A 27,728-nucleotide genomic window follows, 5' to 3' on the forward strand; every position below is an offset into this window, starting at 1 on the left:
AGAGGTTGCTAAATAGCTAGCTCTTCCCATTGTCATGAAGAAGACAATGCAAGAGGATTTGGGGGTCAGTCAGGAATGGCAAATACTTAGTATATGTTTCACCATCATCCTCCTTCTCCCAGGGCAGTGACAACTTCCTAACGCTCGTAAAACTCTTTCCTACTGCGATCAGGCAGGATTTCAGAATCTTTCTCGGTTTGCACTCCAGACACCTTCTACCAGTCAGTCAGAGTTGGCACAAGGGGTTTCATTCTTAAAAAATAAAGATAGAAAAAGGTGTCATCTTGAGCTTTTCATGGCATCATTAAAATGTTTCAAGAAGGGATTTTGGACTATATCTGTGGCTTTTGCCAGCCTTTTCTGTTTACCAATCATTTAGGCGGGATTCAAGACTCGACTTTCCACTTACCCCACCCATTCTTGTCTGCCACCCCAAAAATATCACACCAAAAGAAATGGGAAATATGATCGTGCTTTTATGAGCCATCCATGAGGTGATGTCTGGTCCATATTAAATGTCAGAAATAAATTATTTATGTGAGAAGAAAACACAGAGGTGTCATTATATTATGGATATTAATCCTACCCAAGAAGAGCAGCTTAACCACCTTGAGTCCCCCTGAGGGACACTAGGAGTTTTCCAGTTATCCTTTAATAACCACCCGCCTTGGGAATATATAGAAAATCTGTCAACATTTTTCACAGGACACTGTACATTTGATGCCCTCTCTTCAAATCTTGAACTCATCTTCTCCTCGTTCCTGCCCCATGTGTGAAAACAAATAAAACTTCAGCAAGCACTAACAATTACACAGGGAAATGGATAGACTGGGTGTAGATATGCTAAAAGCATTTTGTGGACTCAGGTGACCTGTTGTCTGTCACTCCTGGTCAGAGTTATAGGACCACACAGTTGGATTGGCTTGACTGGAACACACTGCTAGAGACCTTTCTCAAACTTAGTTGACCTCTGACATCAACCTCCAATATGAGTGTTTGGTGGTTTATTCTTTGGGGTTTACCAAGATGGCAGCTGCTAGAGTACATGTGGCCAAGGTCTCCTGTGTTTGGGAATTATATGTGATACAAATGCCTGACTAACAAATAAAGCAGAGTGAGAGAAGGGGCACCATGAAATTCCTTCAGCCTGACCTAGGACCCTCTCACCAGTTTCGGGGTAGGGAGGAGAGTCTTAATTCTGATGCTGTCATTACAATAATATATGAGCTTTGGAAAGACTCTTAACTTTCCTCTCTGTCAGCTCTCTACCACAACATGGAGTAATAATATCAACTAGACTTACTGATGTGTAGAGCATTTTGCAATCTGAAGCATTAGCTCATATGAGATGGAGAGGCCAAACATTCTGTTCCTTACCCTGTGTGCGGAGTATAAGACTGAATTTCAGGGTGGACTAAGGGAAGGTCAGTTTACAAAATGTAAAAAAGATGTGGTCTTTGACCTCAAGGCTAGAGGTGAGAGATTTGGATGACAAGTGTGTGTGTGTGTGTATACATATATATGTATATAGGTGTGTGTGTGTTTATATACACACACACAGATATGTACCTATACCCATGTTAAATTAGAAGTTGCATTACTTTATACTTTGAGAGGTGTCTCTGGGCAGCATTTTAGTTTGCCAGCCACTGTTAATATGGCTATTTTTCTTTCTGCATCTCAAAGGACAGACTCCTTAAAGATTTTCCAATATGATGTGAAAAACCATATTTTTATCTGAATGTTATCTGAATTGACTTTGTATGCATCTGATGCAGTCTTTCTTCCAGACTAGCCTGGCTGTGTTGATCATTTGTTTACTGGTATCTTTCCGTTGTCCACAAAGGACTGGCAGGGTTGGAGGGAGGGCAGGTGGTGCTGTAATGAGAGGTATCTGACATGTTTTCTGTTCTTTGGGGCATTTGAGAAAGCAGTAAGCCAACTTATGAAGGAAAGCACTTCTTTGGCAATCTAGACGGAAAAGAATCCTTCACTGCAGGACTAGGTGTTGCACTGACCTTGTAAATTAGTTCTTCCTGTCTTTGATGCTCTAGGATCATGCAGCATCCTAGCAAATATGTCCTCATATTAGGGCAAGACAGCCCTCTTGTTTCCAGCAGGCAGGACAAATAGCCAACAGGCGACAAGGCAGGGTTTCCTGGGGTTTGGGCTACTGCAGCTTCCTGGACAAATGAAAAAATGCAGGTGTCACTGCCCTGCCCCCAGGCCAGGCGGGTCACAGGGCAATTGCCCAGTTGCCCGCTGGGAGAGGCCCACCCCGCTCTTTTCCCTGCAGGTTCATTTTTCATGTTGATTGAGCCACGATGCCTCTGTGGCACAGAACATCTGAGGACGTGCCTTGTAGGGAAAAGGTCAGAAAGGACGCCAGCGATCTCCACGTCCCTAAAATCCAGGGCTCACTTGCACGGAGTCATTTGTAAAGGCTGGGCCAGCAGGGCTGGTTGCAGGGCTCTGTCTTTCTCTACGAATGGCAGGAGCAAACCCTCCATCTTGCTAGCTTCAGGGTTGCCTGGCTGCCTTGTTTCAACTGAGGCAGCACAGCTTGCTTTAGCTTTGAAGTGTGAAAACCAAATACAGGTTGGCAAAGGGAAGAGATGGAAGCTGCATAGCCTTCTTGGAGCATGAAGGCACACGCTCCGCTCTATGCAGCAAACGCAGAAACTTTTCCCGTCTCCTTAGCAATTCCTTATCCCATGGGCACCCCTGAGAATTGTGATTGAAAACAGCAGCGGGCCTGGTTGGTTGCCCCTCACTGGGGCTCTTCGGTTGTAGCCGGTGGGCAGATGCTGTGAATTTCTCTAATTTGGGAAGGGACCCGTAGCTGTCCCCTTCCAACTCTCTGGTGTGTGTCTTCCTAATCTCATGACAGCGAGGCAGGGACACACAAACACACACACACACACACACACACGCACGCATGCACACACACACACACACGCATGCACACACACATGCACACACACTCTTGACTGGTTTGTCCCAGCACCCTGAGCAATGATTTTGGCTATTATTATTATTATTATTATTATTATTATTATCTCCCCCTTCTATGTCCTAGAGAAGATTTTAGAAATTCTAATACAGGAGGCTGAGAAAGGAAAATATTGGCTTCTACAGTACAAACATCTCTGTCCTGAAAGAAAATGTTAATTTTCCCCTAAATCAAATGTTGACATATATCGGCCGCTGCTGAAGATGTGTCACTATGGGAGAAGGTCTCTGCTCCAGAGCATGGATATCGGGCCGGGGTCTGTCCTCTGAAGCGCTAGCTGGTTTAGAATCTAAACAGGTTTGGTTCAGAGGTTTTATGAATCGTTGCAGTTAGTTTTCAGAAAGCTGATCTCTCTGGGACACCCTCCTGAGCAGGGAAGCAGGGAGCCAGGGTTCCAGTCTGTGCAGCGCACTCTTTTCTGCAGAAGCCTGGGCCCCTCCTGGGCGTCTGCAGTGATGCAGGCGCTGCTTACCTCTGCCCAGGGATACAGGATTTTAACCGGCGATATGGGAGGGGAGAAAAGGCCAGCAGAGTGGCGAAAGGACGGAATCCACAGGCAAAGGGAAATTTCCAGCGCTTTACCTGCCCCTTTCCCCACTGCCCCCAAAACACACGGTCTAAATGTTCTTCTTTGTTCAACACCTATGTTTTTAAAATTCCAAATTAAGTTCCCCCACCCACTCTCTCCCTCCAACTAGACATACACACGTGCGCGCGCGCACCCTTTTCACTTGTTAAGTTTGAAAGATGATATATACAACCAGCATGCTTTGCCAGTCTGCACGGTGAAGGCCAAGATTAATGCAGAAGGTTGGTGCAACGCTGCCGCAGAGCAGCGTGATCAGAATACAAGATGGAGCACAGGGGGAAAGGCCAAGAAATATGTCTGTGCTTGGAGTTTACACAAGTCTCCTTAGCAACTTGTCTGAATTTATTTTTCCCTTAATGTGTGTGGGTTTCTTCCAAACGCAGAGTGAAAGGGGAGTGGAGTTTCTAAGTCCCCTCTTTCTCTTCCCTGAGGGTGGAATCCTTGAGTTGCTGAGGGAGCCTTTCTCCCCCTTACCAGCGCCTGCCCACCCCTCCCCTCCCCCATCTAGGTAGCTCTGATCCTTTGCATTGTGACTCTGTGGACAGTTGGTGGCTTTCCAGAAATTCCCATCCCCGTGGGGGAATGATGGGACCTGTTTCCGATGGCCACAGCTGTGCAGGTTTCTGCCACAGCCTCCCGCTCCTGGTGCCTGCTCTCGTGTGTGGCATCTGTGGAAAGGTGCCTGTTTACACGCCAGCGTGTTGTAAAATAAGGGAGAAACAGCATAGCTCCTTTCCTCTCAACTGTGTCTTTTATTTTTCTGTCTTGCTCGTTTCCCTTTCTGTCTTTCATCACCTCCTGACACACACACACACACACACACACACACATGCGGTACTGTAATTCTAATTAGAAGATGAATATAAAGCTTTCAGAAAAAAACCTGACTCTTAGGAATCTGATACGTTGGATTTTATGGGACTGGGCTTGCTTCAGGGGAGACAGCCGTAAATACTGCAGTGGTTTTCCCTACAATTGCTGTACCTGGAAATAACTCTAGGGAAGTACAGTTGCTGCCTCGTTGGAGCCGATGTTGAATATAAATCTTAATATTTCTTCTTCTTGCCCCCTCCCCTTTTAGAGTCAGGGGAAAAAGGAAAAAAAGAAACCTAGCCAAAAAACCGTTAAGGTTTGATTCTGGCTTTTTTACAAACAGATGTTGCTTGTCATTCTGTTGGTGTTAAGTAGGCACCAGATTGGACCAAGCGGCAGTGTGTGTGTGTGTGTGTGTGTGTGTGTGTGTGTGTGTGTGTGTGTGTGTGTGTGAAAGAGAGAGAAGCAGAAGAAGGAGGGAGGGTGGGAGAGAGAGAGAGAGAGGCTTGGAGGAGAGAGAAAGAGTGTGTTGGGGGTGGGTAGAGGGCCGGAAGGCAAAACCAGATTGATTTTGGGAAAAGTTGAGAGCAAGAAGTAGGTAATATAGATTCATACCTCTTTTTTCTTTCCAAATTTCAATTTGACGGAGACTTTATAAAATCATATTCCATTTGGTTGATTTTTGTTGTTCCCGAGGAAGGGGGAAATGTGGAAATCAGTGGATGTGGAGAGCCCTGGATGAGACAGGCTAAGCTCTCCTGGAGTGAAAGGCAGAGAGGGTTGGCAGGCGCTCCCTGGGTGAATCTCTACCCTGGAGTAAGGCAAAAGGTCTCTGTTTCAGCTGAACTTAGTTTCTTGTGTTTGATGGGCGCTTCTTTTTGTAAGTATCATTGTGGAGGTTCCAGGCTCTTTTGTACTTTTCCCAGAACAAGAATCCCCCTGTTACACAGCCAAGGTTCTAAGGAAATACAGACTCTTTACCTATTGCATAGCTCCTTTCCTGCAGGATCCAAGTGATCTAATCCTCAATATTCCCCCCAGCCACCCTGTACCCTCACTTAATTTGTAGCTTTCTAATCCAATTGTGGTATGCTTTCTCAAGAACAAAACATAGCTTTGAACGTAAAAGTGTTAAAGTTGCCTGGCATATAGAAAGCTTTGTGCAGCATATAATTCGTTTATATTCAAGAAATGACAGACATCCGATTTTTTAAAAACATGTGTCTCGTGTTTCCATACCAGAATCAGGGTCTTCTATGTTTTTTAATATTTTAGTTCTCGTAAAAGCCTTTTTGGCTTTATTAACAATATAGCTAGAAAGGAATTTGTAGGCTGGCACCCTTGCCTGTATTTTAAAAAGCAAGAAAAATTGTCATCCTGAGCAAACTTAACGCTTTCAAAAGTGAAAGCGACCTCCTTAGCCAGCTGCACACGAAACAACTTGTTACTGGCAGCCCCTCTCTCTTTTGTTTCCTCGGGTGTGTCAAAAGCAAATTTGCCTCCAACTTCTCACTCTTAAAGAGTCGGTCCCTGTTATACATCTGTTGTAAGTGAACATTTAGTGGGTTTAAGATCGTTTTTAAATTACCCCCCCCCAAAAAAAAGCCCACTACTCAAATTATCTGAGGGCATCTTTTGTTTTCATCCAATCTATTTTATTCTATCACGCCATTTTTCATGTCTTTGTTCTTTAGCCGACCTAGCCACACTTTCATTTTTCATTTGACGTAAAATATTTATTTATTTTTTTAATACAGGGAGTATGTAGTAGGAAGGTTATAAATATCAGTTCCTAATTTTCCCTCTACCCGAAAGGAACGCGAAAACCATGGCGTTGCTTTGCCAGTCTCCTCCCTCCCCTGCTCCCTTCTGGTCAGTTTTTCCTGGGGAGAGAAGAATTCCTTCTACCTAAGCTAGCTGGCTCTGGTGCCGGAAGCCTCTGTCTGTCTGCACAGGGTGCTTGAGGGACACTCGCACCCTGGGGGCTGGTGTCCTGGTGGCCAGGTCGCAGGTGGAGAAAATGTGCTGTGATGCGTGGCACCCGTGAATTACTCTTGGAGGAGCACTTGCTGGACGTGCCTCTTTTGTTGAGGTGACTGGATCTTTCTACAAAGAGCAGGGGCTGCAGAGGGTGAGAGAAAAGACATCAGGAGAACTGGAAAGCTATAGGGAGACCAAGACTAGCTGTTTCTCCTGCTTCGTGATGTCGGGTTAATGCCAGGGATAGATTTGAGTTCTCCCTCTCTCTCTTTCCTCCTTTCTTCCTTTCTCTCTCTCTCTCTCTCTCTCTCTCTCTCCCTCTCTCCCCACCCCCCCACCCTTCTGCCTACCCTTCCTCCTTCTCTTTCTTCTTTCCTCCTTTCCTCCCTCCTTCCCTCCCTCCTTCCCTCCCTTCCTTCCTTCCTTCCTCTCTCTCCATTTTCTCCATCTCTCGCTTTCTGTTTAATTCTCTCTCCTTTTTCTCTCTCTGTCTCTTTGTCTCTTTCTCCTCCCTCCCTCTCTTTCTCTCTTTCTTTCTCTTTCTTTCATAACAGGTTGTTCAGTTGAATTGCTCTTTCCCCCCAGGACAAAGGAGGTCTGCTGAGATTCTGTACAAGGGATACCTCTTTTAAAGAGAAGGAGGGTGGAAGGGCAGGGAACCTGTCTGTTGGTGTCGTTCTGCTGACATCACCGTGGATTTGGTGTTCAAGTCCACAGCCAGGCAAAACTCAAGTACATTTTCCCTTTTGCGAGCAGCTGCACAGTGAGTTTTCCTTCCACTAGTAAAGGAACAATGAAGGAAAAGCAAACCCTGCGTCTAAAACCTGGCCAATGAAAGACCGTTGGAATGGAAGCCAAGAAGCCCGCTGGGGTGGAGGGGGACAGACTCCTGAATCCACCACAATCAGATATTTTACTTCTTTTTTAGCGGTCCCATCAACAGAGAGAAATAATGACTCCCGAATCATTTCTGAATCAAAAAGTTAAAACAGTGTCTCAGTGATGCTACGTCATGCCAGGTAATGATTGCCCAGCTTGATTATACCTTAACCCTGCTTAATTATCGATAGCCTGTCTCTTAATCATGTTTAGCAAATGAGCGGTTTGGTATAAAACATTGGAATTTGGGAGGATTCCGAGACGTCGCATTCCTATTTGATCATTTTTCTGGTAAAATCATTCTCAAGATTCATCGGTAGCCAGGGAAATTCCAGGAAAAATGTGAAAGTGACTTATTTGCAGAACCTTTCTATCATGTGTAGTTCTGGAAATGAAGAAAACATAATGCTGCCCAGTGTTTTTCTAGAATTACTTTTATTTCAGTTTTTTGTGTTCCTTTTTACTCTCATTTTGGCATGAATTCTAGTTTAGCTTTATAAAAGAGTTGGGTGACAAAAAGAAACCAACCACAAACCAAGCAAAAAATCTTGATCCATTTAAAATAATTTTATTTTCCAGACGCAGGCAAATTGTTCGAAGATGCTGGCCTAGCAAGATGGCAACAGGTTTAAAAAAATAGGATTCATAAGAAGTTCCTTTTCTCAGGTAATTATATTTTCCTATAATTTCCCCAAACCTTCCATTTCCTCAAGTATTACAAGTTTTTAGGGCGTGCTTGAATCATTTAATTATGAAGAATAACTATTTTAAGCTTGATTTTTTGACAATAGCAACTAGTTTTATAATATTCGTAGCCAATGAGCAGATCATTCAGTTCTACGGAGCTCAGAAAAATATTTTGAAAGTTATTACTTAACAGTGCTTATTTCTTTTGACAACGATTTAGGCAAAACTCATTTGAAACCATCAGGCGCCGTTCTTAAACTCTGTGGCTATCTTTAGTCATTGTACTTAGAAATATAAGTATTAGAGGATTATCTCTAAAAAGCCTAACATGTGCTCTGAATTCCTAGAAGATATGGCTTATAGAAGTTGCATAATAACTAGTGCTTTATAACATAATAATTGCATAATAGTTGATGTTTTAACTTTAGTCCTAGATTAGTAATACTGCATGTCTACATACATACAGTATGTAGACATATTTTATACAACTATGCTTACACAGGTCCAGTGCCTAAGATTTGAGCCCAGCTATCATTATATAAGTAGTTTCCTTTCAGTGTTATTGGAGGACTTCGTGCTACGTAAATATGTTTAACACACAAATGATATATTTGCTTGATTAATTACCTTACCCTACTTTTGCCATTGTTTATAGGCATTTGCCTACATTTTCCAACTTAATTATTAGTGTTACTATCTAAGAATCTTGCTTAAGAAAGCAGGACAAACTTTCCTCTGAAAAGAACCCTTATTATTCTACTCAACACAAAGACAGTTCTTGAAGGAGGTATTCAATTGATATTTTGGGGAAAATGTCTATTCCCAAATAAACCATTCTTCTACTAGGTCGGTATTTGACTTTCTCTTTTTTCTGCCACCTAGGCATCTTCTGATTTCTCTTTTATTTTCTAAAATTAAAACTCTGGATTGTTTGGAAATTAACACTACAAACCCTTCAGAATGAATAACTTTTCTCTGTCCTGTATTTTCCACACACACACACACACACACACACACACACACACACACAAAAGACACAGAGAAGCCCCCAGTCGAAACATGGCATTGAGCTCCTTTTTAATGGACTTCAAGGGTGCAGATTTACAAAGGTGATGCTTCTTGAATGATTCAGTGTAACACTCTGACAGATCTTCATCCGTTGCTGACAAATATTGCATTCTATCTTTTTAATAAATGATAACAACAGTTCTCATCACTTTGGGAGCCTGAGCCTATTCCTTTATACATTAATAAGAGCTCCTGGGTCACACACATTCCAGCCATCCTGAACAGTATGCAAAGTGCCCATCCTCAAATACCTCCGGCCCTATGACCTTGTCAGGGAGATCAAAGAAAAATAAGAGGCTTGGAGTTTATTTTAAAACCTTTTGTTCTATAAAGGAAATGAACATTTTAAAATAACAGAAAGTCCAAACCATTTTGAGGTAACTGGTTTGGATCTTCCTTGCTTCCACTTGGGATTGTTGTTTCTTTGGATCTTAAAAGTCAAGCCACGGAGCTGCAACGAAATTCTCGGTCTTGGCAACCTTCACAGCACCAGCGAACTCTGAGCGGTGACGCTTGTGGCTCCATCGTGATTAAACAGGCAGACAATGGAGTGTCTACCAACCATTGCCTCCTTTTCCCTGTTTGTCCCACTGTTGGTTTCCTGTTCTCTCGCTTTCACCTTTTAAGTTGTATACATCGGGGCCTGCTCTTTTCTCTGAATAATTCCCACATTCAGCTGTGTTTTTTTGTTATTAGGAGAGCCTCCCAGATTCTTGAGATAGGAATGAATGTTCCTCTGTCAAGGCAAAGATCTGTTTTTTTTTTTTTTTTTTTTTTTTTTTTTTGAGAACCAGGATCTACGGTCATTGCTAACAAAAGTTGAAAAGGTCTCTTTTTAGGTCCTACAAAGAGATGGAGGCATATGTTTTTCCCCACATCTAGGGAGATGGATGATTATTTTGCTTTCCATCATTTGTCCTTGAAGTACTCACGCTTAAGACTCTGTCCTCAATAAAATTCACAGAAGGAGCCATTAATGAAAGTACATTGTCTTGGCTGCTCCTTTCTTACTTGTAGAGCCCTGATTTTGAAGGATGTTAACGCTGACAAACAAAATCCTTTTATGAGACGTCCTTAGAAATAGAGTTATCCCCACAACCTGGGACAGTTTTGAGGGGAGCAACTATACAATTTCTTTTCTGGTTCAGATTATATAAAATATGCCCAGACTTGCTCATTGTTGGTATTTGGACCAATAATGGGGGCAGAGTGAGGGTGAAATACAAACTTTTCCTGAAGATGAATCTTCCAATTTAATATAACTGGAAATCTCCTCTAGAATAATTTTCAGGAAATACTAACAAGCCCATTGGGGGTGCTTGCTAGTTTATTACAGCTGTTTGCCAGAATGCAAATAAAAAAGGAAAATTTCACCATCTTTTTTTCGTGTAATTACAGGTATTTAAAAGAATGAACTTGAATTTGGGTTCTCCAATGTTTCTCTCTTTCTCTCCCTACAACTGAAAGACTTTTCTTTATTCTGCTCATTTGCCATACTGATATCACTATGCTCAGTGTGCGTGTTAAGGTCTGAATAAATGAGTCTTCTGTGATATTAAACAGTAAAATGATGAGGTTTACCTGAAGCCCGTTGTGTCTGTGAATAAGTGAAAACAGGGAAGTATGTGGGGGAGAACCTAGAAGATGCTGCTTAACTTTTGCCCTTTTAAGAGCGGGATGAAGTCTTCCCGTTTCTGGCGTGAAATGATAGAATGGCAGAACCTTTGGTTGGACTAATGGTGTTAACGTTTCATTTTCAGACATGTCAGACACCCACACGAGAGAGATACTAAGGCCTGTTGCCACAAACCCGTAGATCCGAACTTGTGATGATGGTCCACACAAGCTTGTGTCTATAGGTATGTGTCTGTGGGCAATCTCGCAGACCGCGGGCTTTGCCTGTCTGCCATCAGAATCCCTTCCAGTTCCTTGATTCTCCTCCTCTTCCCCTTAGTTTCCTCTAAGAGGGGTAGACACGGAAAGAGGGGCCGGTGCGGAGGAAGGAGATCTTTTGTCCTGAAATGGATGAGGCTCTTCAATGATTAATTTATAGGCTCCCCCTCAATTCCCTTCTTTGTTCTAACTGCTCTCAGCTGTCAAACAAAGAGCCAGGGCTCACAGGTGAGGCAGCAGGAATGGGGGTGACTCAGACAACTTACTGTTGAGTGGTGAGTAAATAGATACATACACGAGGGTTTGTTTTGTTTTCTGTGAGCCTGACTACTTGTTTTCAAAGTTATCGTGATCTTTTTTGGAAAGTGACAGAGACTTGTTTACAAGACCCATTTCACCCTGGTTTGGATTGTATCAGTACCTTGTAGCAAGTCTTCCTTTCCCATTGTTCTCCAAGTGCCTTCAAATCAGTCCTTACCTTTAAGAATAAAATTAATGAGGGGAATGGATGTGCTTAACTATTTATACTTCTGGACGTACCCAGCGCTGTAAGAAAAAGAACTTTTATAAAAAAGAAATGGCTCATTTAGGTCCAGCTTCATATTTGTCCAGAGCTGTTTTATAACTCTTCACCATGGTTAAAAGGCTGGAATGAAAATAATTTTATCCCCTTGCCTCTTAAATGTCACCATTGTGCCAGGATTGGAAAGCCAAACTGACTCCAGATCAAAGCAAAATTGGCTATATTTGTCTCATTCCAACAATGTGAGCTGAAGAGTCTGTAAACAGAACCCAGGGTGAAAAGTTGATCAGATTTGGATGACTCTGAAACTTTTGCATTCCCTTTTGGTCAAACATAGTGCCAGGAATTCCCTTAAGACTTTTTTTTTTTTTTTTTTTTTTTTTTGGTGAAGCCTCTTCTAACAAAAAAGAGTCAATATGAAGTCGTTATTAACATCATCAAAAGGTTTGAAATTCAAATGGATACATTTTTTTCTTTTTTTCACTAAATGCTGTCTCCTCATAAGAGCCGCACTGTTCACGGGTAGCTAGAGTTCTTTCTTCTATCAAGCATGTAAAAATGAAATTTTGTATGTCGGAATTAGGAAAGCCCAGAGACAGGTGACATTGTTTAAAGACGTCTTGGAGAATACCAAGCTCTGCAAATGCTACACCCTGAGGATGTTGTGTGTATGCGTTTCCTTTGCGTTTGCTCTGCAAAGCACTGAGGAGGGTGGTCTGTAGATCTTGACTTCCAGCTTACTGAGAAATTGTTGCTTCGTTCTGGAATGATGGAACATTACATCCAGAAGAAAAAGTCTGTCCCCATTGGTGTGTATCATGTATAATTCTTTGCCCAAGGCCTTTATCTGCCCATTAAGCAAACAATCTACTCGGTTGGTTTTATACACCTCTTTGAAGTGGTCGACTTGGAATGGATAAGCTGCTAGCAAATTAAACCTGTACCTTCCCTGGATAAACACTTACGTTTGATAAAGGCAAAATCGTGTCTCTACTCCTCATCCCTTTAACCTGCTATTAAATGTGCTACCAGTGGGACCAATAGAGTTCATGAATCTAGGGCATGCTGGCAGACTAAATTCCCTATACAGGGACAACATTAAGACTGCAGGGTGACCAGTGGGTGACAGTCAGATCGTTTCTTTTAAGGGGTTTTTTTAAACCCAGTCATTACCCTAAGAAAAAAGATTATGCAGAACAGTCCATCTTTTCAAAGTTTCTAAAAGGCCTAGGACATGATTATTTGATTCACCTGGCTAGAAAATATTCTAGTGGAAAGCCCAAAGCCCCTGGACACTGGTCACAAGAAACAAGATATTAAATGTTTTACAAGATGATGAAATTCAGTATTTTTCCCTTCTTCCATGTTCATGAATGAGTGGTTCTGTAGATATTAATTATTCCCTTGGGACTCCCTCAGAGTGGACCAGATATTTTACAGGAAGCTGCAGAAAGTAAAATAACTTTAGGTTTTCCTCAGACTCTAAAATATATATTCAGTAGTCATTATTGCATGGGGGTGTAGAGAGAATGGGTATAAAACAAACCAGTTTTATTAAAATTCTCAAATTATCAAAAATATATTTATGAAGCTGTCACACGAGGATATAATTTAGATTTCTTTTTTTTAACAGAAAAAAATAATTATTATTCCAAGAATTGTGTTTGATAAAGCAGTTCACCCTTTATCACCAGAGTTTGGAGAGAGTAGGGGGAACTGGTGTTTAATTTTGAAAGGGTTTCTTGTTTGTGTTTCAAAATTAATAAATGGATTTCTCTTCATGGGAAGAAACTGATACATATAGGACAAAATTAACTTTGAATTTTAAGTTAACATGATTTCTTGTTTTTCAGTGTGCTTACCAGTCATTCCCCAGCATTTGTTAGGTACTCTGGATCTTTGTTCGCTGACTGTGTTATTTAACTTCATCAGATGTCACCTAGCCTCTCTAATTGAGATTCTAAAAGTTTCTTAGGCCTGTAACAGTGCTGAAAGTTTACAGAGAAGTCAATACGAATGGCTGTCCCAAACTTGCAGAGATTTATTAACACCTAACATGTTGCTCAATAAAGTATGAGTTGGAATAAAGCCACTTTTTTATTTCGCTGTAGCCATATGGCTAGACAAATTATAAGATGCATCCACTCGTTCATTCAGCAAACCTTTATGAATGCTTACTATGTGTTCAGTACTTTGCTAGAGGGTGAAGCCGTTACTCTGACTTCAAAAAACTGATTATCTGGTCAGGAGTCCCTTTGCAGAATTGCTTGTCGGCCATACCGACACAGACTTTAATGAATCATATGTTTTAATCATAACATTTGTCCAACTTCCAAACACCAAATCGATACAGAATATGTTTACTAGTGGGGAGTCCCTGCTTTTCCGTAATCTCAGACACTCATAGCATTGTTCAAGGTTCATCCTCCCTTCATTTGGAAAGATTGCTGCTGGTAGCACTTAAAACCTCAGTGTTCCATAGTCTGAGAGTCTGTCTGCATATATTCAGAATACCTTTAAAATATGTTTTTTAAAGTTAAAGAGTAAAATAGATTCTCTATACCTAAAGATGTGTAACTTCTGTCCTCCTATAAATGCTATTTATTTTATTTTTTTACTTTCCCTTTTCAATAAGACCTTTTATGACATCATTCCATATCATAATTGCATGTTGTTATTACATGCCTACAAATATTTACACTAATTATGTAATGAGCCATAATTGCACTAATACATGATAATGGGCTAAAATCAGTGTAAATAAACAAGGAAATTCACACAACTAAAAGAGCAGGGTGTTGAAAACCATTAGTATTCTAAGAGCAACATCTTTTTATCTTTGACCCCTAGAAGAAGAAGGTACATGGAGAAAAGGTGAATATTTCCATTTCCAGATATTTAAAAGCTCTGTAAGCTATATGTTTATACTCATATACTAGTATTCTAGCACACTGAAACTTAACCTCTCTTTGTTGTATCTTCTTTTGCTTTCTCTTACCTGCCCCTCCACTGCCTTGTTTCCCATTTATAAGAGTTATATCCTGACTGTGTTTATAGAATCAGGCAAATGGTCAGGGCAAGGAAATGACTTATATTTTCTTTTAGTGCCCCAGTGGATATTAAATCATATGCATAAGTGAGTATCTAAAAGGCAGGGGACTTGGAGTTACTTCTTGAATTTCCATATGAGATCCAGGACTTCAGCCATACTTGTCAGGTTGAATTCAGTCATTCTACAATTATCCCCCCTCTGGAATCTTGATAGCAAAGCCACCTTCCTATGATTGAAGTTACAATGTAAATGGAAGAACAGGGGACCTGACATAAAAATAAAAATCACCTAGCCTTTAACTTTAGGTTCATTTATACTCCCACTTTATTCTTTCGTTCATACATGTTTGTTTTCATGAACATGCTTTTAAGTCTCTACTGTGTGCCAGGTCGTAGGCATGCAGGTGGTACCAGATTTGCAAAGGTGAGTAGTGCAGCCTCATCTTCAAATAGCTCAGGGTCTAGTGAAGGAGACAGATAAGTGGTAATGCAGTGGTGTTAGGGCTAGATTAGAAATGTGTGTGTGAAGTTACGAGATAATCAGAGAAAGAACTCTTTGAATTGAGGCTGGAAGGATGAAGGGGAGTTTGCTTGGTAAAAGTAACGCCCCAGTCTTTGCCCCAAACCAGGTAGCATTGATTGAAGGAGAGGTAGCCTCCTCGAAAAAGCAGCCTTACTCCTCGATGGCTGCGTGAGGGAACAGGGTTGGAAAAATTGGGAAAGTGATCCTTCGCCAAGTTCGTTGAGTAACATGAAGAAACACCAGCTCTTCAGCGTTTGGATCTGTCTTTTGAACACAATCAGCATGATAGAATTATCACTCTTTGATTCCCTGTGCGCTCAGACACCCCTCCATCTTACACGGTTAGGCCCAGCCCCTCTGAGGAACAGCCTTTACCAGGCAAAACCAGAGTCCACTTGAGCGATGAGGAGAGATGGCCACAGAGCAGTCCTCATGGGAAAATACAAACCTGACCAAACATGGGAACACACAGAGATGGGAAGTCACCAAGCTTATGAGTCTGTCTGTCACTCCAGCATTGAACCGGCCCTGAAGATAAAGGAAAGACCCAGTTTAAAAATGAAAAGTACAGACAGGGAAATTGAATCCCTTATAATGAAAAAAATATAGAGTCACATCTCTATACATTGCTAAATAAAAGTTAGGGATAGACTTTGTGAAAAAAGTGCTGAAGCAGTCAACTCTGGAAAATGGGCGCTTTATAAATATGTGAATTACGTGATGTACATGATCAATACTGTTGAGTGAATGTTCACCGTAACTTCTATATTATTTGTTTATCTCTAATTTGTTCATAATCCTGTTTCCTTTACCTTTTCACCATGTTTTGGCTTAAACTATTTCCCCTTGTTTACCAACCCTTTAGAGGCTCCAGTTTTCCAGGTTCACAAGGGAAACATTTGTCTTCCTAATTCTTTCTTCAGCTACTCGAGTTTAAATATTGGCCTGCTTTCGTTGTTCTGTTAACAGGTACCAGAGGACATTAGATTGATCAGAACGACAGCCATTTTATAACCTTACCATAATTTTCATGCGCAAATAATTTCTAGAAGACCGATCCCAAGTATTTCCTTCCTTCCAGTCTGCACAGTAATCTCATGCCAAGGTTCTTGTGTTATTTTCTTTACTGTCGGACCCTTTGATGTGCTGTCTCTTATGAATGGCCCAAATAAGTGACAGCACGAAGAACAATTATAAGACTAACTTGTAATTTCATTGCTTAAGAAATGGTAGCTTTCCAGCCATTGTGACTGCATGCTCCCAGGTTGAGGTAGTAGGTTGTATAGTTTAGAATTACATCAAGGGAGATAACTGTACAGCCTCCTAGCTTTCCTTGGGTCTTGCACAAAGCAACATGCCGAGAATGATCATGGTTCCTCCGGGCCTTTTCTTTTCCTAAGAAAGCCTATTAAAGGTAAGATTGGGTACAGTTATTTTAGAATTCATGTTTTATTTAATTCTTGCACCCTGAAGGTCTACAGGAGAAATAGGAGCAAGACCCTCAGGCTCCTGTATGGTCTTCATTTCTTAGCTAATACATCCACCCTTTAGAAGAGCCTGTGGTCTTGCCCTGGAAGACACTGTCATTACTTTGTCACATTTATTATGAGATTGACAGGAAACACAGCTATTACCTGTGTCTGTGTTGGATAAGAGTTTGTGTATTAAACATCTGTAGCCACTTGACATATAAGGACCTACTTAGTATTGTTTATACATTTATAAAGCTTTTTTTTTTTTTTTAATCAAATTACTTCCCTGTGCAGGACAATAATGTCCTCTCCTTTTCAGTGGCATAAACTTGAGTGATTTCACAAAGCCATGGTTTCCAAGGGCAAAGTAGTGTTTGGGGTCCTGTTTCTGAAGGCAGACTAACTGTCATATGGTTGAATTTCTACTGACTCGGTAATAAGGTTGTATCTACCAGAGTTTAAATCATGCTATCTTTGCTTTCAGAGTGGCTGTGGTGTCTAGGAGGTCATACCCTTGTGTTTTTTGGCCAGTAGCTCATGGTTGGACACAGAGTTTGGGAACTGCAAGGAAAATAAATTATGGAGGCCACTTTAGATACAACTTAGTGTCAGTTTCATCAGTAATGGATGGGTAAAGCATTCTTCAAAACAATTCATTCCTTATCTTCATCTTTGGTGAGTATGGGTTCTGTTTCCTTAGGGAAACTCTTCACTGAATTTTATATCTGACAATCATTCTTAGCCCCAGAAATCCGAAGTACACGATTAATACAAATTACCATAGTTTGTCTTCTGAGAATTAATCTTAGGATTTAAAAAGAAAAAAAAAAAAAAAGAGTTGCAGCATGCTACATTTTTAAAATATCCTCAAGGAATTATAATAGCTATAATGGGTGATGTAAGTGTTATTTTAACTTTTCAGAATCCAGTGATTTAAACCAGCTATTTTCTAGCACACATAAGTTTCAAAACATAAATGTGTTGCTGGCAACTTGACCTTCTTCATCAATCAAGGAATGTTTTGCTGACACAGTTTATGGAGACTCTGGCCAGTTAGAATAGCAAGTTAATAAACTTTCTTGAAGACATGTCACCTGTACTTCTTTATTTGCACTCACCAGATTCTTTTTGACTTGGTTCATTAGTAGAGGCATTTAACTAGTATGTGATAACCCAGTCAACCCCCTTCTGGTACTGGGTAATTACGCATTTCCACAGTCATTCTTGTCGGGACAAACACTAGCCTTCTCAAAGCTGGCTTTGGCTTATTGTCTTCCCCGAGCCTTACTAGAAGACCCAGGGAGGAATAAGTAAGCCAAGTTTTTATTAATTCAATCAATATGTATTTTCTAAATATTTAGTGCAAATTTGGACTGCAAATGGAATAATACCTCACCTCATTTCTATTCTTGTCCCACTGTACTATTTTCCCTTCATCTCTTGCCCTCCAAATTCTAACCCCACTGAAACACTTGTTTTTCTATTCTGAGACCAGTCTTTGATGGTCTTTAATAGCTTGTTTCTCTAATACTTGTCCTTCCAAGTTCTATTGACTGCTTCCTGTAAATAGTGTTTATCAAACTTTAATGAACAGGAATCCCCCAGGGATCTTGTTAAAATGCAGATTCTGATTTAGTAGGTCTGAATGGGGCCTGAAGTGCGGTATTCCTACCAACTCTTAAGCAAGGCTGATGCTTTCGGTGTGTGGAGCACACTCTTGGGTAGCCAAGTTTTACATAATCAGATGTTTCTAAATTCCAAGATGTCCAGACACTTAGGCTGAGGGGAAGACATTTGGAGACAGCTCCCCGTCTTTAGATAAGTACAGCAAAATTCTCCTTTAATTGCAATCACACGGCTTACCTTTTACAAATATTTTAGTTTCTTTCACTAATACAGAACCCTAAGATGCAGCGCTATGAAAGTTGCATTGTAGAAATAAGGACCTTGTGACATGGAGTATGGTCCCAAAGATCTTCTTCATGTTACACTGATCATTCAGCAGACACATCCTTAAGTAGAGCCTGTAAAGAGAATTCACCAGGGGCATGAGTGCAGGTGCCGAACCTGGTTCTACTCAAATCATTTCAGCCTTCTGAACATCAGTGCCCAATTATGTTAACCCACGGACTAGACCTGGACAATTTCTGAGTGACCTTTAGTATAGAATATTCTGCAATTCTGAGACTGTCATTCAGGAATTGTAGATGGCAGTGACTAGAATCTTACTTTTTAGCCTCCATGGCCTCCTGTCTTATAACGTGAAAACAGAAATTTCCAATTCTCCGTCTATACTGTCAAAGGGACATGAGCAGAGTGGTAAGGAGCGATTTGCAGTAATGTTACCGCAACAATCCGCTAACACGGAAAGCCACATTAAGGCGACGGATAAAACAGCCTAAGAAAACAGTGAATATTAATTCCCTTGTTCCTTCCATGGTTTGTAGATCATTAGGGTAATAAAGAAAAGTAAATTAATTTCTGCCTAGTTAATGTCTGTGAACAGGGTTAAAAGCACTGAATATCATTTTACAGTAGAGATTAGCTCAGTGGTGAACAGGAGGGGGGCTATGTCGGACATGTGAAATTCACCACCTCCTTCCCTGGTTCCTGTTTGTGCTCTTTCTAAACAAAAATGATGTGCTTCGTGCTCTACCGCCAACAGCAGTATGGAGCACACGAGAGCTTCTGTGGCCCTTCTCAACCTTCTTACATCAGTCACAGAACTTCCACTGTTCTGTGCTAATGCAAAATGCAATAACGTTTAGCATCAGGACATCTCTGAGTCAAGAGGTTAACGGAAAACACATCTCCCATTGTGTTCCTGCAGCTCTGATACTGTTAATGGTGAAAACACCATGGAGACAAATAGATCTCTCTTTATTCAGGATGCTTTGAGTGAAGAGAAAATATATATGACATGGTTACAGTGTGAGAGCCCTCTGTATATGGTGCATTAAGGAAGAATGGGGGAGAGGAGACGTTCATGTAACATCATGCTTGATGTGGCTTGAGTCTTGTCTAGAGGGAGTTTTCTGTTGCCTTCATTTCCTTTCTGTTGCTTTAATTCTTCCAGTTCTGGTGGTGGGGGGAGTGAGATTTAACCTTTCAAGGTACAAATGCAAAGAAAGAGGACTCTTTGGATAAGCATAGTGGAAGGCTTTATGGAGTGTGTTCTAACATGTGGCGGGAAGAGATATACAATCACGTAGCTGCCACTTTCTTATCCTACTCTTGTGTATCTTCCCTTTCTCTGGTGTGTGCTTCCAGTATAGAGACTGTGGACCAATATGTTTGTAAAAGGGAACCAAGGGGGAAAAAAAAACAAACCCAAAACACACACATTATAATTATGCTGAGATTTTTACTTAAAAATTACCTGAAAGTCGACTGAATGTTCTTTGTGGCCAAATAAAGATCAGTGTGGTCTTATTATCCATTCACTTGAGAGTATCCCTTAAGAAAATCTTAGACAAGGTCACTTCTTGTTCCTGTAGAACTTTAAAAAGAAATTTGTTTTACAGTTTATGAATTGTGATTAGAAACTAAAATTGGAGTGTTCCGTTCTTTAGGACCTAAAAACTTTTCACTCTGTGGTCAAAAATTCTGGTTCAAGAATCCATTTGGGGAGGGGTATCTGCACAGGTTTAGATATACCAAATAATTATCAAATTTTTAATGTTATATGTAGTTTTTGAAGCATTTGGAGGATATACATTACTGATTACCACTCAATCTGGTTAGATGACTACACTGGCTTTGGTGGGGGTGGGGTGAAGGGGAAGAGTGGGGACTTGCATTCAGCTTTTACATTGAACTGGACACTCTGAGATGTATTTTCAAACCAGGCTGATGCCCTTCAATACTAGTATTCTAATTGTTGATTCCATTGCATCAAGGGCAGTCAGATTTCATGGATAAAATTTATCAAGTCCAGGAAAGAGGGAAAGGACTTCCAGAATGACTCATTGTTTAATGAATTAGGCCCCAAGTATTCTGTGGTTGCCATTTTAAAATTTGAGGAAAAAGCATAGACTCCAAACATAGCTTGAATTCCAGATTGGAGCAGAGCATGCTCAATGGTGAGGCTGCAGTGTTATAGCGATATGTTGTTTCTGGTCAACTGCTAATAAGCAACTTCAGAGCATAAATGGGGCACTCATGATGTGTGTTCTGAATCCTCTAAGGGTTTAAGAGCCTTTAATCTATTTGTAGCTTTTTGTTGTTGAGTAATGAAGTGCTGCTAATATACTGGAACCAATGAGCAAAACACATATTAAATCAAGCATAATTCAAGGAGAATATATCCCCCAAAGACTGAACAGAAAGGTGCAAAATGAATTCATGGGAAGTAAACTTTTAGTGGGGGGGTGGAGACAGTAAACTTTTTATTACCTTTCATAACCACCAAGAAGGAGAGTTTTCTGGTTAACCAATATAGTTTTTAACAAAACTGTCGTGTATGAGATTCATGAACGACCGGATTAAAAAATTAAAGATTATGTTCTGCTTAAGGCTAAGATCATTCTAAATACAATATTTCTTTAAGATTTATAAGTTATTCAGAATCCTGTATGCTTCAAGATCAGCATCATAAAGCAAAATTTATGTTGTTTAGTTAGTTGACGTGTAGAAGTGCCAATTACAGATCTCAGCTTGGTAGAATAGTGGTTAAATTAGATTTTACCATTTATGTTCTACGGTTTAAGTTGGAAACTTGTGTTAATACTGACTGTGATCTCATCTAATGGAAAAGTGCCAAAATTCTCTGTTGCAAATGAAACACTATTAACCGGTCTACCAAAATATTTAGTTATGAATAAGGCATATACGTTATCCTGTGAACTTGGGTGGTTCTAAATTTAGCCAGTTCAGTTGACTCTTCTCTGCCTCGACAGATGTTCCCTCTACCTTTTTCTGTCCTGTTCTGCGCTCTTGGAGGTTGGCCTTCATTGGCTGTCTCAACAATCCCTTTTCCCTTCTGACTTCTGCATGTGTTTCACCAAAGGGAGGCACCAGCAGGAGACCCAGCGGAAAGTAGAGAGAGAGGTTAGAGCTTAATCCTCCTGCCTTTCTTCCTGCAGGCCATGGAGTTGACCTGGCTTCATTCCTTACTGAAGTTGGTGGCACCTCTTTTCTCTCTCCACCTTCTGATAACCACTCCCTCTCCTTGTTCTCTCAGGCCTAGGTGGGTAATGACTTCCTCTCTTGTCAGTCCTCAGATACCTTACCATTTCTTTTTAATCTCTCTTAACTCTGCCCAATCTTTGTAAATAATCCTTACACTAAACTTCCCTTTGCTTCCCCATCAGAGTCTGCCATTTTCCTGTCCGGACTCTGATTTTCTAGCTAAGTCAATACAAGCTAGAAAACAGAAATTAGTCACTCACTTTCCGTCCTGCGTGGGAGGTGAGGGATGGGCGAGTAGATATTTATCTTTTCCATAGTACTGTGAGCTCTGGAAGGGCAGGGACCATGTGTAATGTCCTTTATAATCCTCGACAGCACCTGCAGAGGGCTCAGTCCACGGTGCATGCAGCTCAGTGAACATGGAGAGTCTTACTGAGTTCCTCTGTAATCCTCAAATTTGTCATTGGCTTAAATGGATTGTAAGCTCTTGACTTAGGATGTAGACTTCAAAAAATCAAGGACCACACTTTTTTCAACAACATTTTTAGTATAATTTCATGTGACACAAATATCATACCCACACTGGAAATACTAACTCAATAAAAATAGAAGATTTACTTCATAGGTTAGGTTGATTTGTGTTTAGTAGATGAGAAATAATTATGTTTAAAATGTTTAGATCTAACTTTTCTTTTACATTACCAACTCATCTCCTATTTGTTAGTTTTACCTATTTGTGCTGTTTTTGTATATTTGTTTATCTGGCTTTTACCTCTTCAGTTGTAATGACAGTTTTCTGAATATAATCTGGGTAGAGGGAACATACCTGGCATGGTTAAAATAGGACTTAAGAACTGCGGAATAAAAAGAATAGTTACCAGAAGAGGTATCTTCACTGTTTCTTTGTGGTTCACATTGCTGATTCACTATTTGACTTTTACCATAGTGCCAAACCTCTCCATACGTTTAAGTTTCAAAATTATTCCCAATTCTATGAAATGTAGCAAATGGAAATGGAAAACACTTTGACTCATAAAGTAGTAAGCTGTTATCGTATTGTGTTCTACTGTATTCACTTCCTACTTTGCGCAAATCAAGGTTTTAACATCTAATTGCTCCAAAATTTGGGAAACTAGATTAGGAAAATCAGTTAGGAAGAACTTGCCTTTTGACTTCCTTTACTGAAGGGAAACTGCCTGGTTAGTTCAAAGAGCAGATTCCGCACTGTTCATATTTTGAAAACAAGATCATTTCTTCAACAAATGGAGGTGGTTGAAACACTATCAACTCAGATAAATTAAACTTTGTGTCTCCCTGATAAGTGAAACTGTTTAATGATAATTTTACTAGTCCACTTGGGAAGTGACCAAAGCACTATTAGATAAGTTAAAACCAAAAAACACGGAAAATATTTTTGCCAACTGTTTCTTCTTGGCCTCTTGGCAAAGATCAACAATTACGTCCCCTATCTAGGGACTATCTCTTGTGGGCCAGACCGGATGATCTAAGAGGTCTTTATAATCTCTAAATACTGTGACTTTTATCCCCAAGTGAACTACATAGTTTATTTACATAGAAACACGCTCACAGGCTTAAGGAAATGCAGTATGACTAATGGTAAGAAGAGTGAGCCAGGATGACTCAAGTGACTTTTTTTTCTAAATAGGATAAGTAAATTAAAATCATAGACGTTCTCTCTAGTTCTCCTCTAGCATCTCAAGATGTAGATCTTAGATGTCAGAATTTCCCAGTAGTGAGTTAGTTTCCTGTCACCGCAAATTATAAATGTATTACCCTGTTAAATCAGGAAACCTTTGCTGTACTTATCAAGAAAGCTCTTCAGTGGAGATTCAGTTTAATTGTTTTAATTTCACATTCTGTCCTGGGCACATGGGAAATTAAAAATGTTAGGAATGATAGAAAAATAAAAATTGCTAGAAGAATACAAGCATGATAAAGCATACTCACTGTGCATTTCAGCTTTATTAAGAATGTGTTTTTGTAGTCTTGGGCTACATTTATCTAGACAAATGATGCTTTGGAAGGAATCTCATTTTTAATTAAAAAAAAATGTTTCCTCAGGACTTTGTTGGCAAAGAGAACGTTTTTGAGGTCTCTTTTCTTTCTCTATGTTATGCAAACATTTCATGCTTCTCCATAAGGTAATACTTTGAATAGTCTAGCTGGGACTAAAAATCATAATTGTTGTCACTGTTGTTGTTGATGCTTTTAAATTTTTTTTAATCAAATCTCCTCCATACTCGACATAGGACTCCTTTAAAAATAAATATAGGGACAGTCAAGAGATCTTACTTCCAGAAGGCTTCGAGTTTCTCAGCTGATTACTCGCCCAACTTACTCTGAGGGGATACACAGGGTAGAAGAATGTGGTTAAGATACTACCAATTGAGAAGGCAGATAACAAAACCCTAGTATTACCCGTGGATTGTGTCCCTACGACCACTGGACAAACTTCAGGCCATTCTCTTTTTTTGTTAAAGATTTTTTGATGTGGACCCTTTTTTAAAGTCTTTATTGAGTCTGTTACAATATTGCTTCTGTTTTATGTTTTGGTTTTTTGGCGCTGAAGCATGTGGGATCTCAGCTCCCCGACCAGGGGTCGAACCCACACCCCCTGCACTGGAAGGTGAAGTCTTAACCACTGGCCCACCAGGGAAGTCCCCCAGGCCATTCTTTATTTTCAGAGGAGGTGTCCAGGTACTGATCCTTTCTGATGAAAATGGTGGTGGTGGGGAGTTCTGTCTGGGGGCTTGATGAGCGATCCATCTATTCTCTTGTGTTTTCTGCTTTCAGAGTCCTGATTTATCGTTTGGAAATCCCTTTTATTTCAGCCCTGAGGAGCAGGGCCATATAAATATCATTCATTGTTTTCTGACACCCTATAGCTTATTGCACAACTGATTATATTGCTTATCCTTAAACTAAAGCGTTTCTTAAAAGATGATAATTTTTCTACAGATTCTTTCATAGTATATACTGAAAGCCCCAGTAAGTCACTCTCAACCTCCTCTGTGTCATGGGAAGACAGCTGTCAGGGTCACGTCCCACAATAAATTCAATACAGAATGGAGCATATATTCCTCAGCCTGCAGTCTCACGGTTTAAGTGAGAATATCACCCTCAGGAACATAGCTCATTTTACTAATTTATCTCAGTTTAGTATCTCATCACACATTCTACCTATGATTTATCTTTGGTCTCAATTACTTTCATAGTTCATGCTTTGAAATTACCCTAAAACTTAGGTTTCTGCCAAGGGCTCTGTTCATGGTTGAGGATACCTTTGTTTTAACGGTTTGTGTCTTCCCAGGTCTAGCTGAAAGGTCATCATCTCTCTTTCTGTTTCCCTCTCACCTCCCTCAGGCAGCTCTTTCTTTTGTGTTCACTTAATACTTTGTTCAAACAGCTACCCCATCATATGATGTGAGCGTTACACAGGTCTGTTTTACTGATAGTTTTTGTGAATTCTTTGATGGAATGGACACCATTTTAATCATCCTTCTCTTCCCAGGCTGACACATAATAGTTATTTAATAAGTGTTGGTTCAGTTGAATCACATTTTCTTTCAGTAAACAATTTTTGACAGGTCTGTGATTTAGGAAATATTAAACTTGGATAACCCACCTATGTGGGTTCTGTATTTAAGTTCTATATTGTAGTATTCTGTGACATCTATAGAGTTTTTTCCTTTCATTCTGCTATTGTTTCAGTGCACAAGATTGAATCTGAAATCAGGTCAGTAGCCAAGTCAAAACAGGGTGCGACTGAAGCTTGGCTTTTAAAAAGTTTCCTTAGGATGTTGGGAGTTGCCAGAAATTAAAGGCTTTATTAAGCTACAGGAACAAAGAATAAGCCCCAAAGAGAAGTATTCGCATGCTTATCAGAACAAAATTGACTAAGTTTCATTACTTAATTTTTATTTCAGAGTAATCACATGCAGTTTCCCTGCAATGGGACAGAAGTACTGGGGACGCAATCTCCCTTGATGTTGTACCCTTTTCTGCATTGTTCATTGAGTGTAAATAGAACCATCGTGGTCATGAAGATGATGAATGGTTGTCTTTGATGTTACTAAGCTTCCACAGTTGTTGTAGCTTCCTACTGGGCTACATTCTAGTAGAGTTTTTGAAGTGTTTTTAAACTAAGGAATATATTTTATGATGCTGGTGGTAGTGATGGTAATGATGGTGATTTGTTTCATTCGTGTCCACTGTGCAAATGGAATCGACAATAAATACCAAGTTACTTTTTTAAGTTAATCAAAATTTAAAAGTCCTTCAAATTAAGTGATGTGCCATTACAGTAACATCTATCCAATTTAAGAATTCATAGAATACAATTAGTCTTATGTTATCTTTTAGTTTTTAATCCCAGGAATGAAATAAATAAACCTTGCTATCTGGAAGGATTTCAGTACAACCTAAAGAGTTAATGTTACAATAGTTAACCACTCATCAGTTTCTCCAATCAATTTCATGTCACTTTATCAAATAACTGATAACTTACTACTGTTTTGTTTTCTTTTCCCCTATGTCTATTTCAAGTTTTACTGTATCAATAATATGGGCCATTAACAATGTTTTCAATCTTCTCTGTTATACATAGATCATATTATATAGACAGATATATATTATATATATTATGTCCATACCCATATTGCATATATATCTCACATTCATTCATTCATTTATTAAATAGTACTTTACTGAGCATTTGTGCTAGGTGTTGTCATGAATGCAAGATAGATATGATATTTCCTGCCCTCAAAGATCTTGAAATATAGTGAGGAGAATAAAATAATTACTTCACAAATACAGATGCATTAAGTGCAATTCCAAAATGCTATGGTGAGTCAGAGAAAGAGAATATTTCCAAAGGTTGAATCAGAGGAGGTTTCATAGAAGAGATGTATTTTGAGCTGGGGCTTGAAGAATGGGTAAGATTTTGAGGGATAGAGATTAGGGGTAAAATATTTCTGATAAAGGGAAAATATAAATAAGGGGCTTGATTAGAGAGAAGTAGGAACTATTTGGGAATGGAAATAGTCCATTTGGGCTTAGACATAGTATAAAATGGATTTAATAGAAGAAAAGTCTTTACAAGTAATCTGAAATCAGTTCTTAAAGGGATTTTAATGCCATATAAAGGTGTTTGGAATTTTGCCAGGTAGCTGTAGGGAGCATGTAGGTTGATTAACTGTCTACTTTAAGATGATTAATTAGCTTATAAAGTGGACAAGACAGGATAGGGGGAGACTAGTTAAGAACTTATTACCACAGACAGGTGATCTATGTATCAGTCTGAACTAGAGTCTTGGCAGTTATGTGTAGAAGGGAGGGAATACTTGCCAGATCCTGTCTCTGCAATTGGGATTCAACAGTAGATGGATAAGAATGGTAAAGATTTGTTGAAGGTTGATTGGGTAAATTAATTCATTTTGGATTTTAACAGTATGGTATTGTGAATTTTTGCAGAAATACTTTGCAGGCCAGGAATGAAAGCAGAGGAAACAAATGGTGATTACTCATGATCATAATTTGGAAAATGAAAAGATGTAAAAGGTCAAAAGATAATAGATCCTGGGGTGCTGGTGAAAGCATCATTGAAATGACTTCACAAGCGTTATTGACTAAAGTAGAGCTAGATAAGAATGATTGGCTTGGGGGATTCGTTGGAATTTTGGAGTTTCTATGTCACAAATTGAAATTGAATAGATTCAGTAGAAGTGAGGAGTGGATATGTGATAATTAAGAGAGGCTTTCCTGAGGTTGAAACAGTTCCAGCTTTTGATGAATTTCAGGTTGTGGCCATGTGTACTGATGACTAAAATGGAAAGGAAATAAATATCATTGGACTTGATGAGGCCAAGGTACTCAAAGACCCTCAGTGTAGCCAGGGTGGGGGAAAAGACCATAAACTGAGATAGAACGAAATTATAGAATTAAAGTACCCCCAAACTGAATGAAAGTTCAGAGACAAATGTCCATGCACTGTCTCCATCTCTAAGAAAAGTGTGATACTGAAATTGGGCAAGTCTTAGTGAAGAAGCCCCACTCTTTCTGCCGGGTTCTAATAAGTGAAGAAT

The 27,728-nt window shown here is 39.9% G+C and overlaps 1 long non-coding RNA gene across 20 annotated transcripts in view; it reads left to right on the top strand.

The window, feature by feature from the left end:
• The window catches only part of LOC309637018, a 277,223-nt gene that overhangs the window by 203,854 nt on the left and 45,641 nt on the right, over positions 1-27,728 (top strand). For 13 of the 20 annotated variants that reach the window (XR_014250343.1, XR_014250344.1, XR_014250345.1 and 10 more), the window contains 2 exons: positions 7,324-7,414; positions 7,854-7,940. This is a non-coding gene — a long non-coding RNA (uncharacterized lncRNA). Of the gene's footprint in view, positions 1-4,849; positions 6,508-7,036; positions 7,159-7,303; positions 7,415-7,853; positions 7,941-27,728 lie in introns of those variants that run through there. The other 7 variants (XR_014250346.1, XR_014250355.1, XR_014250359.1 and 4 more) reach the window with 4 other exon arrangements.

This window comes from Balaenoptera physalus (assembly GCF_965194825.1).
Source record: "Balaenoptera physalus genome assembly, chromosome: 10".
NCBI lineage: Eukaryota > Metazoa > Chordata > Mammalia > Artiodactyla > Balaenopteridae > Balaenoptera > Balaenoptera physalus.